Source organism: Delphinapterus leucas, chromosome X (assembly GCF_059928025.1).
Source record: "Delphinapterus leucas isolate spDelLeu-1000000601 "Yukka" chromosome X, BTC_Dleu_Yukka2, whole genome shotgun sequence".
NCBI classification, from domain to species: domain Eukaryota; kingdom Metazoa; phylum Chordata; class Mammalia; order Artiodactyla; family Monodontidae; genus Delphinapterus; species Delphinapterus leucas.
Window position 1 is genome coordinate 126,696,557 of NC_143150.1, and position 16,422 is coordinate 126,712,978.

At 44.4% G+C, this 16,422-nt stretch overlaps 1 protein-coding gene and 1 pseudogene across 6 annotated transcripts in view; one reads left to right on the top strand and one right to left on the bottom strand.

The window, feature by feature from the left end:
• Positions 1-16,422, top strand: part of MID1 (midline 1) — a 643,355-nt gene that overhangs the window by 450,762 nt on the left and 176,171 nt on the right. For 2 of the 6 annotated variants that reach the window (XM_022559857.2, XM_022559859.3), the window contains exon 1: positions 14,857-15,572. The exons of 3 other annotated variants lie outside the window; for them this stretch is intronic. The gene's annotated coding sequence lies outside the window, so the exon portion shown is untranslated. Of the gene's footprint in view, positions 1-14,854; positions 15,573-16,422 lie in introns of those variants that run through there. One more of the 6 variants, XM_089904804.1, reaches the window with a different exon arrangement.
• LOC111167233 (large ribosomal subunit protein uL23 pseudogene) lies at positions 3,280-3,892 on the bottom strand (annotated as a pseudogene).

The following is a 16,422-nucleotide window of genomic DNA, read 5'->3' on the forward strand; positions in this document are numbered from 1 at the left end:
TAATGCCATTTGCAGCAACATGGATGCAACTAGAGATTATCATACTAGGTGAAGTAAGCCAGAAAGAGAAAGATAAGTACCAGTATCTTTTAAATCTCCTCCAGGTGATTTCAGTGGGCAGACAAGACAACTCATGCTTTCATTGTACAAGTAAAGGACACCGAAACACAGAGATTTTGACTTGCCCGAGATACGCAACAAAAAAAAATAGGTATGGCGTGGTCCAGTTAGGCTTTTTTAGACACATGAGCCTTAAAATAGTACATTTCGTGATGGAATATATTTGCCAGCAGCTTCAGGGGTCATGTTGTCTTTTATTAGTAGCACTGATTAATTTAAAAACACATCTGGAAACATGCCCTCAATAAAATGAAAACTGGTTTTAGAAACTATAATTGAAAGAAATAAGGTGCAGAGATGCAGGACAGGCCCATGTGCAAGCACTTTGGGGCTGAAGCCAGACCTCCAAGATTTGGAGAGAGGACAGAACACTGAGAGCGTCTGAAGGTCATTGTCTACCCTGGAGCTACTTGCCCGTGTATCTGAGCGATTGTTTCCTAGTCCATATCTGGAGCACAGAAGTAAGTTACAGTCTTGAATGTTATTAACAACAGTGAGAAACCAACATTTGCACACTTGTGATGGGTTTTCTGACTCTGAAGGACTCCTGTGCCTTGGGTGTTTTTAAAGGGAACTTTTTTTTTTTTTGCGGTACGCGGGCCTCTCACTGTTGTGGCCTCTCCCGTTGCGGAGCACAGGCTCCAGACGCGCAGGCTCAGCGGCCATGGCTCACGGGCCCAGCCGCTCCGCGGCATGTGGGATCTTCCCGGACCGGGGCACGAACCCGTGTCCCCTGCATCGGCAGGCGGACTCTCGACCACTGCGCCACCAGGGAAGCCCTAAAAGGAACTTTTTTAAAATTGAAGTATAGTTGCTTTACAATGTTGTGTTAGTTTCAGGTATACAGCAAAGTAATTCAGGTATATAATTTTTTCCAGATTATTTTCCATTAGAGGTTATTACAAGATATTGAATAGTGTTCCCTGTGTTATACACTAAATCCTTGTTGCTTATCTAGTTTATATATAGCAGTGTGTATCTGTTAATCCCATACTCCTCATTTATCCCTCCCCTCCCTTTCCCCTTAGGTAACCATAAGTTCCTTTTCTATGTCTGTGAGTCTATTTCTGTTTTGTATATGGGTTCATTTGTATTATTTTTTAGATTCCACATATAAGTAATATTATATCATATTTGTTTTTCTCTGTCTTACATCACTTAGGATGATCATCTCTAGGTCCATCCATGTTGCTGCCTATGGGATTGTTTCATTCTTTTTTATGGCTGGGTAGTATTCCACTGTATATATATGCACCACCTCTTCTTCATCCATTCATCTGTTGATGGGCACTTAGGTTGCTTCCATGTCTTCACTGTTGTAAGTGGTGCTGCTGTGAACATTGGGGTGCATGTATCTTTTTGAATTAGAGTTTTTGTCTTTTCTGGATGTATGACCAGGGGTGGGATTGCTGGATCATATGGTAGCTCTATTTTTAGGTTTCTGAGGAACCTGCATATCGTTTTCCATAGTGGCTGCACCAATTTACATTCCCACCAACAGTGTAGGAGGCTTTTAAAGGGAACTTTCAAATGATGAATGCTTTGTTCTGATTTCCTCAGCAAAGCCTTCAGCATATCTGTGCATTCCATGGACAGAAGAACACAGGCTGTGTACCCAGAATACAGCTGGAGACAGTGAGGCCCGGTAGAAACCGAGCCACGTGATGATTCCAAGTGGAGTCGTACAAACTGACCATTGGGTGTTTTCATTGTTTCGGTAGTCACCTCATCGTGATACAAGCCACGATTTGTGGGCGATTACCATGTGCTGCATTCTCATAGTTCTGTGATTAAGAGCAGGCTTTCAGGGGCTAGTCAGCCTGAGTACATAAACCAGGATCTGTGGCCTCTTAGCTTTGTGACCTTGGTGAGACACTTTGCCTCTCTGTGCCTCAGTTTTCTCTCAGAAAGTGGGGATGGTGATATGAGTGCCTGTTCTCCTCGGGGCAAAGGAGAATTCAGCGTGCTCACAAGCACTTGGCATGTAGTAAACACTCGGTAAAAGTTAAATAACATTAACTGTAAACAAATCACCTCATTCAAATCACAATAACTTTGAGGGAGAATAAGCAGATGGGCCATATTCACAGTTACTAAGTGTCAGAGTTGATAGTTGGACTGAGGCTGTTTTCAGAATCAGTGCTCTTCGCCAGTGTGCTATACTGTGTTGCTTGGGATTAAGAAACCAAGTAATGGGCTTCCCTGGTGGCGCAGTGGTTGAGAGTCCGCCTGCCGATGCAGGGGACATGGGTTCGTGCCCCGGTCCGGGAAGATCCCACATGCCGCGGAGCAGCTGGGCCCGTGAGCCGTGGCTGCTGAGCCTGCGCGGAGCCTCTGCTCCGCAATGGGAGAGGCCGCAACAGTGAGAGGCCCGCGTAACGCAAGAAAAAAAAAAAAAAAGAAACCAAGTACTTATGGGCAGTGGTTTTTTCCATGTGTAGCATAAACGTTTTGGCTTCCTTCATATATCCCTGGACCTGCTTTCTTTCTGGACCATCTTCCACTGCCTCCAGACTCCCCCTCCCACAGGAGGCTGAGGCAGAGAGGTGGCCCCTCCTTCCAACAGCTCCCCTGACTGCGTTCCCATCTCAGTCAGTGGGGACTTCATTTTTCCAGCAGTTCCAGCAAAGAACTTGGAAGTTATCCTAATCTCCTCTGTTTATCTGATACATTCACTCTGTCTGCAGATCACACTGGCTCTATCTTTACAATCACCATCGAGAATCTAGCCAGGTCTCCCCACCTCCACTGTTATACCTTCCACCACCATCGCTTACCTGGGTGACCACAAGAGCCTCGTCAGCGACTTTCCTTGTGTCTAACGGGCTGCTGTCCTCCCAGCAGTCACACTGAACTCTAAAAAGTCACTCCTTGGCTCCAAATCGTCCACGCCTCCCCGTCTTGCTCCACGGGAAACCCAAAGCTCTTCCCGTAATCTGCTAGACCCGACATGACCTACAAACACTGCCCCCCAACACACACACACACACACACACACACACACACATTCAGACATTCCTGAGACCCCAGCTCCTACTGCTGTCATCCTTACTTTGCCCTGACCTCAGAGCTTCTGCAGTCGCTGTTCCCTCTGCCTGGATGGCTCTGCCCCATCCATCGTCAAGGCTGAAAGTCACGCTTCCTCTCCCTTCCTTAGAATTTTTTTTTTTAATAGTGAAAACTTTTCTATTTAGAATTAGTCAGCTGGACTCAGTTTAGATGACCCCAATTTGGTTGGCAACATCCAAAGCGTCATAGTCAGGAGCCAGTCGAACATATGCCTCTTCTCTCCATCAGGCCTGATCGGGGCGTTGACCTTAGCCACGTCAATGTCATAGAGCTTCTTCACAGCCTGTTTAATTTGGTGCCTGTTGGCCTTGACATCCACAGTGAACACGGGTGTGTTGCTGTCTTCTATTTTCTTCATGGCTGACTCGGTGGTGAGGGGAACTTGATGATGGCATAGCGGTCAAGCTTGTTTCTCCTAGGGGCGCTCTTCCGAGGATATGTGGGCTGCCTCCTGAGCCGCAGTGTTTTGGGCCGTCGGAAGGCGGGTGACGTCCGGATCTTCTTTTTTTTGTGGCTGTGGACGCCTTTCAACACTGCTTTCTTGGCCTTCAAAGCCTTTGCTTTGGCTTCGGCTTTGGGAGGGGCAGGGACTTGCTTCTTTGCCTTCGGCGCCATCTTCGTGAAAAGGGCCTTTTTCCTTCCTTAGAGCTTTGCTCAAATATCGCCCTCTAAAATATCAACTTCCCAACCCCACCAGTACTCCCTGCCCTTTTACCTCTCTCACCATCAGACCCACTTTACATTTATTTGTTGACTGATCTCTGGCTCCCTTCACTGACAGGCATGCTCAGGCAGCCTTCAGCCTGTCTGCACCTGTCTGCCTGCCCCTCCACCGCCTGGAACACCGCCTGGCACATAGTAGTCACTCAATAAATAGTTGCTGGATGAGTGATTGGCCGTTCGAGCGTAAGGAAGGCGTACCAGTGCATGTTTTGTTAGCACAAGGTTAATGCGTGCAAGCCCTCAGCCTGTTTTTCTTTCTCTTTTTTTTAACATCTTTATTGGAGTATAATTGCTTTACAATGGTGTGTTAGTTTCTGCTTTATCTTTCTCTTATAGGAGGCGCTTGTCCTCACACTTGAGACCTTTGGATGCCCTGAGAGTGATGAAAATCAATTCACAGAGATCTACAGATACTATATGTTGCTAATGAAATCAATGGTTAAAGCATTAATGTACAAATTAGCTTTGAATGGGGGAGAAAAAAAACCAAACACTTCATGGACTGCATTCCTAACTGTGGAAATGAATCACAGGAATGTATTCCATCGGGAAATCCATTGGGGACTTTTGAATGGAGAAGGGAGACCTCATTCACAATCCTAAAGAAATAGCCCTAAAATCTACATCCTGCCCTTCATGGCACAAACAGCGACACTTTTTTCGATGAGGAATCTCCTATCAATAGACATATATATATTTTTTACTCCCTAACTACAAATGATCAGGTGAACACAGTCTAAATTTAGAGAACCATTCAAGGTAAATACAAATCATGAAAGCGCTTCAGTTTGTTTTCACATGTGATGGTAAGCTCCTAGCTTATCTCGAAGGTGCAGTGTGATGCTTTGGGAGGTGGGTCTGGACTAGGTGGCAGCATCGTGCTGGAAAGAGCACCTGTTTGGGCGTCAGAGAGATGTGTTCCAATTTCCCATATACAAACCATAAACTGGCCTTATCTTCAAGAGGACCTGATGCGTCACTGGACCATGACAGATACAGGACCCTTTCGTTTCCTCCCTTTTTACTCAGCATAAGTACCTCCTGGTGGGTTTTATTGGATGAAATAGCATGTATCTCTGGTGCACGTATCCACTTTTTAATTTAAGGTTTAACTAAGACCTCTTAGTGTGTGGTGTATCAGCTTGTTTTAAGTTCCTTTAGTTGGGTTAGATTAGTTTGCCCAGTCGAAGGTAAGTATCGCCAATTGGTTAGTTTCTAAAGATGACCGTAACAGAATGATCTCTTCCCCACATAGATATAGTTTAGGAGAAATATCAGTAGGTCTTTCTTTTTTTAAAAAATTCTTTTTATTTTATTTATCTTTGGCTGCGTCGGGTCATCGTTGCTGCGCGCGGGCTTTCTCTAGTTGCGGCGAGCTGGGGCCACTCTTCGTTGCGGTGTGCGGGCCTCTCATTGTGGTGGCTTCTCTTGTTGTGGAGCACGGGTTCTAGCCGTGCAGGCTTCAGTAGTTGTGGCGCACAGGCTCAGTAGTTGTGGCTCACGGGCTCTAGAGCGCAGGCTTAGGAGTTGCGGCGCACGGGCTTAGTGGCTCCGCGACATGTGGGATCTTCCCGGACCAGGGCTCGAACCTGTGTCCCCTGCATCGGCAAGCGGATTCTTCACCACGGCGCCACCAGGGAAGCGCCTCAGTAGGTCTTTCTGATACAACATAGATGATGCTACGAATAAGAGTATAGTTATCTTGTTCATTGTATGATGTTTTTTTTGTTTGTTTGTTTTTTTTGCGGTACGCGGGCCTCTCACTGTTGCGGAGCACAGGCTCCGGACGCGCAGGCTCAGCCGCTCCGCGGCATGTGGGATCTTCCCAGACTGGGGCACGAACCCATGTCCCCTGCATCGGCAGGCAGACTCTCAACCACTGCGCCACCAGGGAAGCCCTGTATGATGTTTTTTGAATCACTCCCATTAAGATGATTTCAAATAGTGACACTTTATAAAATAGGCAATATAAGTCCTTCCTTTTGTAAATTAGTAAGTTAAAGGAGAAGTACAATGAAGCCTCGTTTGAATGCAGTTTCTCAGACATTTAGAACTCTTTAATAAATATGGAGAAAGCTAAGGCACTAGTGTTCACCATCTGCTTCTGTTTCCTTACCACAACTCAATATGTTTAGCTTGCATCAGGGGACTAGTATAGGAAAGCCTCCCTCAGTACGTGTGACTTTTCATGGTGGTTTCCAGCAGAGGAAAAGCTCATCTTGAGCTGCCTAGTCCTAAGGAAATAAGGGCAAATATTATTTCCTTGGCTTTTTAAAAAAAGAGTAAAACATACCCCTGATCTGTGTCTAGCAAAGGAAAGAGACATGTAAACCATGATCCTTAAGTAGTTTTTATCTTTACCTTCTTAAAGCCATCTTAAAGCAAGTATTGATATTACATGTGAAGTGGGAGAGGGTTTTCATCAATCAGCAAAAAATACAGCAATTTCAGCGATCATTCTGTGCGTCTGAGAAGTTCCAGTCTAAAGGATAAAGTATTGTCTTTTTACAGGCAAGGAGCTCAAGTCCTGTTCAAAGCTTCTTTTGATTAAAATTTCTGTTCACCTTCTGTCCATGTAATTATCAGTGAACCAGCCTGATTTGCTTGTTTCTAACATATACACACTGAGCTCTGATTCGCAAAAGTTAATTCTTTTTCATCTTTAAGTCTAATTTAAAAATCAGCTTCGGGCATTAAAATGTTAAAGGTTTGAGAGACTAATCCTTTTCATATATGATAAAAGTAAGAAATCATTTTCATATATAAGAAAAGTCAGAGCGATAAAAGAATAAGGATAAAGAGTAAAGTGGTAATAATATGAAGAACAGTAACCAGCTATTCCTAGCCATACTTAAGCCCCCCGCCCCCAAAGAGGATTTAAATCAAGAATGATTCCAATTAGGAGTAAGAAGAAAATGGGGTTTTGGATTAGTCTAATGAATTATTAAGACATCTGGGTTGTAGAATCTTCATTCCTGGAGATCTAGAAGGTTTGTTGAAAGCAGTTTGGATTAGGACTCATATATGTGTTACTCGCTACGCATGGCAAATCAGTCATAAACTCTGAGTATGTTAAATCTGTGGTGGGAGAGAGAAGAAATGCCAATCAGATCATATGTGCATGAGGTGGTGACATTGCACTTGGGGTTCAGAATGGGCCGTCAGGCGTGTAACTTCTCTAAAGCTTCACTCTGACTCTTTGGTCAACTATGGGCTAAATAATCATAAAGTATTGCTAGTTTACAGGAAGTGAATTTGAGGACAGGAAATTGAGTTAATAACCAGCGGATATCTTTTTGTTTCTTTTGAATTAGTTTAATTTTTTAAAATTTATTTTATTTATTTTTGTCTGCGTTGGGTCTTCATTGCTGCACACGGGCTTTCTCTAGTTGAGGCGAGCGGGGGCTACTCTTTGTTGCGGTGCATGGGCTTCTCATTGCTGTGGCTTCTCTTGTTGCGGAGCACGGGCTCTAGGCGTGTGGGCTTCAGTAGCTGCAGCACACAGGCTCAGTAGTTGTGGCTCACAGGCTCCAGAGCACAGGCTCAGTAGTTGTGGTGCACGGGCTAAGTTGCTCCGCGGCATGTAGGATCTTCCCAGACCAGGGCTCGAACCCGTGTCCCCTGCATTGGCAGGTGGATTCTCAACCACTGCGCCACCACGGAAGCCCCTAGTTAATTTTTATCAAAGTAATACATGTTCAAAGTACAGATATACTAAAGACATGTAATGAGAAAAAGCTTTTCCTACCCCATCCCACTCCATTCTAGGAGTAATCACTTTCAACTTGTAAAGTTTCCTCTGGTATGTACTTTCATATTTTCCATAATGTGCTTTTATTACTATTTCTTGGTTTATGAACTTTAGACATTATCTTTAACATCCTCCATATATCAAAAAGGAATTACCTCTCTTACACATCCCCACCCCACTTCCTCTTGATATAATCATTTCAGTTAGGAATTGTGTTCATCTAGTAACACAGATTCCAAAACATCAGCTCAAACAAATTAGCAGTTTATTTTTCTCACAAAACATGAAGTTAAGGGCTCATTAGGAGACTCCAAGATGTCATCAGCAATCTAAGATCCTTCTACCTTTCCTTTCTTCCAGGTTTACCATGTATTGCATCCTCATGGCGACAGAATTGTCCCACTACATCAGGCATTGCAATCGTATTCCTGGTGAGGAAGCCTGGGAAGGGCAAAGGGCGTACAGTCTGTGTCTCCTTTAAAGGGCTTTCCCAGAAGGCTTACACAGCAGCTTCTATTAAAATTCCATAGGTCGTAATAGTTTCACATGACCACCCATACCTGCAGGGGAGGCTGGGAAATGTTCTTCAGCTGAACACATTTCTGCCCCCAAATAAACACCCGTAGTCTCTGCCACGGTAGTGTGCTACGCTATGCTTCCTTTTTTGTGCATTCTTTTGTTTTTCCTGGAGTTAATAATGGCCTCACCTTTTGCTTATATTTAAGTATATCTGTTCATTCTCAAATGTGATCTATCGGTATCATTTTGTTCCCTGGTGACCTACCTCCAGGAATCCTCCATCCTCCTGGTACAAATTAGCCTCGGGCCTTTCTAAGACTGCTGCATCTATCCTCTTGGACTTTATGGTCTTTGTGTTTCTCTCTTTTCTGAGTCCCATTGTCTTATCTTTCTTGGTTAATTCCCTCCTTTTGCTAAAACACATCTTTGAGTGGATTCCAGTGAAAGAATACATGGGATGCAAAAATGTTGAGTCTTTGTATGAAAATAATTGCATTTTATCCTGGTATTTGGTAAATCGTATGAGTTGGTATACAATTATCAGTTAGAGATCTTTCTTTCTTTTTTCTTTTTTTTTTTTTTTTGCGGTTCGTGGGCCTCTCACTGTTGTGGCCTCTCCCGTTGCGGAGCACAGGCTCCGGACGCACAGTCTCAGCGGCCATGGCTCACAGGCCTAGCCACTCCGCAGCATGTGGGATCTTCCCGGACCGGGGCACGAACCTGTGTCCCCTGCATCAGCAGGCGGATTCTCAACCACTGTGCCACCAGGGAAGCCCGAGATCACATTTTATCTCAAAACTTTATAGCTCCTACCTTCTAGTGTTGTAGTTGATAAGTGTACAATAAATCTATTAGCAAAGTTTCATTATTTAGAAAGAAGAGGACCTTCTACTAGTGGAGGTTTTTCAATTATTATTATTACTATTATTCACAACAATTCAGTGAACATTTTTCATTGACTGATTGATCATATCCTCTGTGCTACTTGTTAGAAGGGACATACAGCAGTCCCTTGGCTAGGCTATAGTACAGTTATTCAATCAAACTCCAGTCTAGGTGTTGCTGTGAAGGTATTCTGTAGATGTGGTTAACATCTATAATCGGTTGACTTTAAGTAAAGGAGATTATCTTTGATAGCGTTGGTGGGTTTGTCCATTCAGCTGAAGAGCAAAACCGAGTTCTCCCTGAGGAAGAAGAAATTTTGCCTGATAACTATAGAATGAGCTCCTATCCACCTGCCCTATGGATGTCAGACGTACCAGTACTCATAATCACATAAGTCAAGTTCTTGTAATACATTTCAGTATATATGTTAAATATGCCATTGGTTCTGATTCTCTACAGAAGCCAGACTGACAAAGGTCTCAATGACCTCAGAATCTAGAAAAGTGGTTAATAAGAGAAGTAAAAGATAAATTATTATAATAATTTTTCTCTTATAAATTTAAATGTAAGATTATAGTAAGGAAAAGTGGATGATTCAGAAATTGAAGCTCTTGAGAAGTAAGATATTATTAAGTTGACATGAAGCAGAAGGTTCAATTGGGAGTGTAGAGAATTTTTGAAAGTAGGGGAATTCCACAAAAGCTTTTGCTAAATTCATGCATACACCTTTATCAGATCATTAAGAGGAAAATAACGAAGGATTGCCATAGTTAATCAACAAAAACTAAACAATGTCAAAATATTTCACCTCTAAAAGCATAGAATCATTAAATGGTAAGTTATAGTTAAAATTTAAGATAACATGATTGTTTTAACTCCTTAATTTTCACGTGATGAAATGTCAAGCTCAATTTATTTAAAATTGAGCCCTGATGACTAGTCAGCCCTGTCCTGTCTGAAAGTCTGCCCTTTAGGATATATTCTCCTAAAAGTTTCCTCATGGTGTGTCTATTTGTTCTGTTTCTATATCCACAGATTTCTTCCCTTCTTTCCAGAGTCTGTCATCCAAATTCATACAGTAAGCAATAGTTGCAAAAAACTTCCCCATATATGATTTCATTTGTCTTAGTCCATTTGATCTGCTGTAACAAAGTACCATAGACTGGGTGGCTTATAAACAACAGAAATGTATTTCTCACAGTTCTAGAGGCCAGGGGTTCCAAGATCAAGGTTCTGACAGATTCTGGGTGTGGTGAAAGCCTACTTCCTGCTGCAGACGGCCGTCCTCTTTCTGTGTCCTCAGGTAGCAGAAGGGGCGAGAGAGCTCTCTGGGGTCTCCTTTACAAGGGCACTAATCCCATGCATGGGGGCTCCACCCTCATGACCTGATCACCTCCCAAAGATACCACCTTCTAATACCATCATATTGGGGGTTAGGATTTCAACATATGAATTTGGGGAGGGACGCAAATATTCAGTCCCTAATTTGCCCAACTGTCCCCTGAAAAACCTTGGGCTTAGAGATGTCATTTGGTTTACGTGACATCTATCAGCCAGTTTTGTGGCCACATTAACATCAAAAATGGACTCCAAATCGTATTTGCAACCCATGCTTGTGGTATGCCACATTGCTTTGGTTAACCAACTGAACGAAACTCACTGAATGAGTACTTGTACTCAGTGAGTAGAAACTTGTTTCTTTTTTATGACATCCTATAAGAACTATAGGTGGGATTTTCTTTCTTTTCTTTTTGTTTTTCCTAAGTAGGGACTCACGTCCTTGTCCACTTAAATCACCTACACTAATCACCTCAGATTTTCCATGGCTGCCATAAGCATAAAGCAACTGGATTTCTGGAACTTCTGAGGGAGAATAAAATGTCTTTTTATAGCCCCTCAAGACTGTGCCCTTGCAGCAGGCATTTTCCAGGTGGCTGAGTAGGCACCTTCAGCTTGGTTTTCATTGACTTTTGATGATATGTCCTGATACATATCTCAGTAAACTATAGGAATAGTCAACCATTTTTTATGTACACATAATCCCATATGCTTTGACCTAACAGAACACTGAAAGAGGTAGCACAGGTACTGTTAATTGTCCTCTCAGGTGTTATCCCAGTGTCCATCCATGTCCAGTAGGGCCTGTCCAAGACCACTGGCCCAGGAACCCATGTTATGTTTGCTGTGGAGGTCTGTTTATAACCAGACCTGCACGTAACTACACAGGATCATCACCTCGGCTGCTGTCTTAGGAAAGATTTGCCAAGACTACCACATCCCTTCAGCTGCCATTTGCAAATGCTGTTAATCACAGCCCAGGGAACAGAACATCTGAACCTTTGGTGAAGCACGTTTCTTTACTTGCTTCAGTTTACTTGCTTACACTGTTTCCAGTAAGTGGATCTAATCCTCCCTTAACGGACAACCCCTAAAGGGCCGTTTATTGAATTAGAAATGTTGAAAAAGTATGGTTATTTGTAAATGAAAAAGTAGACTTCATTTATTTACGTTGTTCCCTTTTCTTAAGAGTTCTTTTTTAAATTAATTAATTATTTATTTTTGGCTGCGTTGGGTCTTCGTTGCTGTGCATGGGCTTTCTCTAGTTGCGGCGAGCGGGGGCTACTCTTTGGTTGCTGTGCGCAGGCTTCTTATTGCGGTGGCTTGTCTTTTTGCGGAGCATGGGCTCTAGGCACACGGGCTTCAGTAGTGTGGCTCACGGGCTTTAGACCGCAGGCTTAGTAGTTGTGGCGCACGGGCTTACTTGCTCCGCGGCATGTGGGATCTTCCCGGACCAGGGCTCGAACCCGTGTCCCCTGCGTTGGCAGGCGGATTCTTAACCACTGCGCCACCAGGGAAGCCCCTTCTTAAGAGTTTTAGGAATCATTTCTGGAGACAGCATATTTTACAACAAAAAGCAGAGTAATTCTCATCCCAAACACATAAGTTTAATTCCTAGTACAGCAATTGATAACTCTCAGACCTTGGGTTCTTTGCCTCAACGATCCTGTGTGTTCACGCTTAGCCTGATAGTGGTGACGTCTATGTTTTGGTATTTTGGTGCAGATGAAATGGTGCATATTTGTAAAGTGCCTGGCAAAATGCTTGGCTTATACTCATAGGTAGTAGATATGAGTAGATACTCATAAGTAGTGTTTGTTAATAACCCCACCGTAGGCGTTCCTGTCCTTATGCATAATGAGAAGATGGGAGAGAGAGCCAACAATCCATCACTGTATCTCTTACCAGTGGAACTGCCCTTTCATGCACCTCCCGGAGATTATCATATACGTATTCCTCCTAGAGATCTTGTCATCTGTAGCTGATAAGATGTCTATTATGTACATGTAGAAGTGTGTGATGCCTTCATATGAAAACGTAGAAAATAGACTGTGTCACAAATACGTCCATGAAGGTAAGGTTGTGTTTTAGGAGGCTGGTCTCTTCTCTTGCACTGTGACCTTGGATGTGGGAGTGTTAGGATAAAGATGGCATTATGCTTATTGTTGTCATAAATACAGAATAGATATTAAATTATGGTAAAAGTGTAACTTTAATAGTTGAATTTCCCAAGAGATTCTTTTCCCTTCCATAACATGGCATTGGCCGCAGTCACATTGGTGTCCCTTTTCTCAGGGAAGCATTTCGTTCTCTTTCCGCACACGTTTGTTGACTACCTCCTGCGCTGTGGGCGCGTGGGTACGATGAAGGTGGCTGGGTTACAAAGATGAATAGGATCCCATTCTTGCCCTCGAGAGTTTTATAGTTTGCTAAGAGAGACAGATTGAAGAATAGAAGGTTACGGTGCAACTTAGACGTGAAACAGCAGAGATGTATCACGGTTTGCTCAAGCTGTTGCTTACCATCTCCTGGCTCAGCACAGCTCTTCCCACCTCTGTGTTTAGGGTCCTTACTGCGGGAAACAAGGGACTGTTAACACTATGGAAATTGGCAAAGGCTGCAACAAATCTTGGCTTTTTTTTTTTTTTTTTTTGAGAGCTGGTTGTGAAACATTTACCAGCACATCACTCAGTGTCTATAAACTGTAGAGAGGAGAGAAGGGATTACTTTGTCTTGGGGCGTTTGGGGAAGCCACAGAAGAGTGGTGACATTTTGACCTTGTAGGATGGGGTGGGAACGGGCCAAAGGAGAAGAAAGATGGATGAAACTTTGACAGGGCCCAGAGACTGCAGGAGGAAATCCCAGGTCATATTTGCCTTGGAGGTGATGACAGCTGAAGGCAAATGCAGTCGTGAGAAGCTTCTGTTGAAGGTGATAAATAGATATGCCTTGGGATTTAACTCCGGTGATGTTTAATGGTAGCAGCCCTGGGTAGTTTCCTGTGTCCTGGGGCTGAGGGCATACCTAGGTCAGGAATAGGTACAGTATTTCTTGAAGTGAATCAGCGTCCTTTGGCACTGGGATAAAATGCAGATTCCCAGGCTCCTCCTCAGACCTACTGATCAGATTCCCTTGGAGTAAGAGGCCCAGGGATTGGCATTTTTCACAATGTCCTCAGAGGTTTCTTTGCACAGTTAAGTTTGAGAACCAGTATTTCAAAGGCGGGTACATCAGTGGTTCTCAATTGGGTATGATTTTGCCCTTGGTGTTGTCTGGAGACATTATGGATTGTCATGACTGTGGAAGGGCTCCTGGCATCTGGTGGGCTGAGGCCAGGGATGCTGCTAAACACCCCACAGTGCACAGCACAGTGCCCACCACAGAGAATGATCTCACCCCAAATGTCAGTAGTGCTGAGGTTGAGAAACCCTGGTCTAGGTCATAATCAAGGGCTCTGTAGTAAATACAAGAGGAGGACTGAGGTCAGCTTGTGTCACTAGGTGGTCCCTTAACTTGCTAAGGTAGCGTGGGGGGGGGGGTTGCGGCTGGAACGGGGCTGCAGACCTCCAGGTCCAGATACTGGGCTGCCAAGTTTTCACAGCACTGGGCACAGCTGACATCTATTGAACCCATACAGCTGACACACCTGAAGCTGCCCATTCATTATTTGCTAAGTTGGGTTTTTTTCCCCTCTCTGATACCAAAATTTTTTCTTTCTTGAATTAATCTCACAAAATTTTGGCCACTTCTTTGGGAAAAAACTATATCACTGGTGCTACACAAAGTAGTCTTTGCTCGGCTTGCACTTTTTGCCACCCAAAAGGCAGGTTCCCACTGCGATCATATTGGTTAAGAGTTGAAAAGAGTTACTGTTTACAGTAAACTAAGAAAGCCAACTTTGGAAATGTTTTTTTTCTTTTTTTTTTTTTTTGATTGGGTCTTCGTTGCTGCGTGCGGGTTTTCTCTAGTTGGGATGGCCGTGGCTCAGGGGCTTAGTTGCTCCGCGGCATGTAGGGACCTTCCCGGACCAGGGCTCAAACCCGTGTCCCCTGCATCGGCAGGCGGATTCTTAACCACTGCGCCGCCAGGGAAGCCCTGGAAATGCTTTTTAAGTGTGGGTTTAAGTTTGCTAAGAAGCCAGCTAGCTCTCCTCCCATCCAGCTGAGAGGATGTCCGGTTCGTCCCTTTTAATAAGTTCACCAGATCAACCTTGTAGGTAAGGTGAACCTTAGTGAAAGGTAGACACACTTGTTTAAAATTTTTTTCTTCTTAACCAAACACCAGTGCCTGTTTTTCTAATAACAGTTTTATTTAAAATTGTGCCTCGGGCCGTCACTAGTTAGAGATACTTGTTCATTTGCCGTGTTTCAGCAGGTTTGTGTGCACGTTCCCATTAAGATTTGTGCTTCTTAGATGGCTATACAGTTCATCTGTATGGAAGTGAGGTGGGTGACACCCTCCTCCCCTGAGTGCTGGTTTCAATTCAGGTGTTCTGAGTAACAATTTGGTTTCCTCCCCAGTGTTTGGGGCAAGATACCCTTTTGAAAATCCGTCTGATCCCTGAGTGTGCACTTTTCTGGCTCAAATCATTCTGCCCCTTCCAAATGCTTGCGTGCTTTTAGGGAGCTCTTAAAAGGCCAGGCCTTAAGCTAGTTAAGCTTTGGGCAGACCCAGAGCTGTGAGATAAGAATAGAACGCATCTTTTACTTCGGGAGCTCAGCTCGGAGACTGTTTCCAGCTGCCTCCAGTCCTTGAAATCCTGAAAGCTCTCGAATCCTCGCGGAGACAGCCCCTCCGGCTCCCAGGGCCCACCCCCTCCTCCTGATTGGCGAGACTCCTCCGGGGCCCCAGCCAGCCACCTACGACGTCTCTGAGACCCGATTTGAAATAAGAGCCAGGCGGTCCTCGCTTCCCTGCGCCCGACTTTTCATAGGCTAGGAAGCAAAGCTTGAGAAACTTGACGTTGTCTTGGGCAGAGTGCGTGTAGCAACAGATCAAAGAAAAAGAGGAAGAAAACGTGCTCCCAGCTGCCGGGGGATCTCGCTGAGTTGCTTTTGTCTTGCGGGCTTCTGTTGGGTTTGGTGTTTCCCCCTGGAAGACCGCTGCGTGGGCTTCGAGGCGGCTCGCTCCCTGCCGGATGGGTGATGGAAGTCTAAACATGAGGCAGGTGAGCTCCGGGGGGCTGCACGGGTGGGTGGAGAGGGAGGGCGCCGCTTGGGACCCCTGGGATGTGACTGCGGATGAGCAGATGCCTGGCCGAGTCCTTCCATTTGGCGGAAAGACGGGGCTGCATTTTCCTAAAGGAACCCAAGAAGCAGATTTCCTGAGGTTCCCCCCACCTCTCTCCATGGGAATTGGTGATGTCAGGCAGTCATTGTAAAGGGCTTAAGAGCGGTTCTTAGAATATGTAAATCAATTCCAGTTTGCAGCGGCTGGAAGTTATTGTTCAGGATCTATCTCGAGCTCTGAGCCTCTCTCCTATGCTTTGGGTGAGAATAAAGACAACTGAATATCCTGAAAAAGAATTACACGGGGCCTCGTATCTCATTTTGGCTTCCCATCCTGAGCACTTACTGTGTTTATGGCTGAGAAGGCGGAACCAGCCCGAAATTAGCACAGACAGTCCTTCCAGAAAAATGCAGATTTGTTTTTATGTTCTAGCAGTTTTGAAACTGTTATTGCTTCTGGACGTGCGAAGACAGCCCTGAAAGTAGTGAGCTGAGAAACGGCTCGGGGATGACTTCCATGAGTCTTTGAAAAGGCTTCTAAACCAGCAGCTTCTTCTGTGGCTGCGGGGCATGGTGATAAAATTCCTTATCAGCCCAGGCCGAGGTTTATAGCTTTGCCAGTAAGAAAAGAAAAAAGTGAGTGTACCAAGCCAAGAAAAGGGTGTGATTTATAACTCAACCAAAGTTCTAGAAGAATCTTATGTCAATATTTCAGTATCAAGATCAGTACTCATATAAAGGGCTGAAAGGCTGGAAAAACATGCTAGTAGGCTGACAAGGGCAGAGAAT